Here is a 2,482-nt window from a genome sequence, read left to right on the forward strand (position 1 = left end):
CTGGGCTAGGTCTGGAACGATAGCTTCTTACTCCTCTTATCTTCCAGAAGGCTGGTTTGGGCTCTGCTGTAAATATATCAATAGACATAGCACTAGGACCCCTGATTCTTTGCCATGGGTAGACCTGCATGGCCACACCCTTAGTCACGACTCTCCACCCTCAGATCAACAATTATTGGCATTTACTTACACTCACTGATCATTTTACACTGGACCACTCCCTACCTCCAATAGTGCCAGCCCCAACAGGTAGATTAGGTCTTCATCCCTATTCCAGCCTTCTTCCTTCCCTACCCACCAGCCCTTGTCATAACAGTCCATGCTACAACCCTACCAACCCCTTTAGGACATGGGCACTAACAGGTATTTTACAAAGTGCATCCACTGGAGAGTCAGAAGATTCACACTGATGTTTCTGCTCAGTCATGAAATTCCTGGGCAGCCTTAGAAACTTGGTTTAGCCCTTCCGGGCCTCTCTTTTCTCAGCTCTTGAATAGGTAGGATGGAAGGGAGATTCAATGACGTGCTGCAGAGGGAAGCCTTCTGAAGACTGAAGGTCCCATGTCAACAGGCAGCCTGCTATAAATATTTCTGCCATGCCCTCTGGGGAGTTGGTGGTCATTAAGGACCTGAAGAAGAGGGAGCACTCTCTGCAGCCCATGCACAACCCAGGGTGGGGCATGGGCCATGCTAAGGCCAGGCCTGGCTGGAGCTGCCCAAATATAACCGAGGTGACTCACTTCCCTGATAGCACTGCTAAGAATATTATAGGCTCATTCTTGCCTCTTCCTTCTGGCTGAGGCATATTTCTGCAGATGGAAAACATTTGGCACCAGGAATGGAAGAAGTCAAGAGAAACTGTCTCCAAATTCAGGACTTCCCTTCTGAAGTTCAGAAGGAGTTGTGTAGGAAAAATAAATAAATAAAAAAAACATAAAAAGTAACCTGAGTTTTGGTTCTACAGAGATAAGGAGTGAACTGCAAACCTTGACTTTTATGGTGACTGTGACCTTGGGAACGTTCCTCATGTGTTCTCTGAGCCCATTTCCTCCTCTGTGAACTTGCCATAGTAATTCCTGTCTCCTGGGCTTGCTCGGGGAAATTTAATTCAGTTCTTACAAGTAGGAGACAATCAATAATGTCAGCTTCTCTCCTCTTCCTAAGTATGAACTATGTCAAGAAGCAGGTTTATTTTGCTTGTTTGTATTTTCTGTTTTACCGTAATGAATTTGTTTGAAATGATAAGAAAAGCCATTTATTTAATTTTGACCAAGGCTGGCTGACTGAATGAAGGCTGCATGAGAAAACCAGCTCAGAGAGGCTTGTGGGCCCGCCTCCAATAATGCAGCTGTTCAGGAGCAGAACTGAAAGTGAACTCTCAGCCTCTTCCGTCTTGGCGCGGGTGCCGGAGGTACCTTATGTGCTACCTTCCACTTTGCTGTTTTGTCTTAGCAATTTCAACCTTTGGGAGATTTAAATTCTCTTTTATCTTCAGAATTCCAAATGCAGAGTCGATTTTTAAATAATTTATTTTAGATATAAATTTGTATTTCAATGCAAAGGATATATATGTCTATAAGTGCATGTTGAGCTTTCAGGAAATAAACAGATTACCAGCCTAAACAAATGGCTGGCTGCCCCTTTCATCAGCTTTTCACAGCCATCTGCAGTATGGGGACATCCATTTTGCAATTTCTCCTTTCTATTTTAAGTGGCTTTTAGGAGGAGGTTCACTGGCACCTGGGGCAAAGTATAGTGCCCCAAGATTATTCTTAAAGTTTAATCTCCCCTTTCATAGATTTCACCCATTGCTGTGGAAGTGATGCAAATACTTTTTTGAGCAAAGATGAATCACCAGGCGCCTATTGCACTTATTGAATACTCCCCTGTCCTTAATGGGGAGTCCCTGGGTGCTGCAAACAGTTAACATGTTCAGTTGCTATCAGGAGGGTTGGAAGTTTGATTTTACCCAGAGGCACCTTGAAAGAAAGGCCTGGTTCTACTTCTGAAAAATCAGCCATTGAAAAGCCTATGTAGCAGAGTTCTACTCTGACATACATGGGGTTGCCATGAGTCAGAATCGACTCAAGGGCAGCTGGCTTGTTTTTTATGGTCATTAATATTGCTTTGTCCATTTTGAGTTTACATGAGGTTAACATCCACGCTCAGTTCCTTGCCCACAGTTGCTGAAGTCCCAGAGTAGGCAAAATTGCCACTTCCTAGAATAACACGGAATCTCACTGAAGATAAATCTTACAATGCAAGTAAAAAATAAATCCGATGACCACAGTGAGACATTAAAAATTAAAATGAGCAATGCAGAAAGGAGAGGGAGGCAGAGAAGCGTTATAGAGGGGAAGAAAAAAAAAAGCCTACTTTTAAAAAAAAAAAATTACAAAGGAATAGAGATTCTGCAATGAATGTGACACAGACAGCTATTTTGAGTTGGGGGCAAGTTAATTATATTTAAAAAAGACAGCAT

The sequence above is a fragment of the Trichechus manatus genome, unplaced genomic scaffold (assembly GCF_000243295.1).
Source record: "Trichechus manatus latirostris isolate Lorelei unplaced genomic scaffold, TriManLat1.0 scaffold00150, whole genome shotgun sequence".
Lineage (NCBI taxonomy): Eukaryota > Metazoa > Chordata > Mammalia > Sirenia > Trichechidae > Trichechus > Trichechus manatus.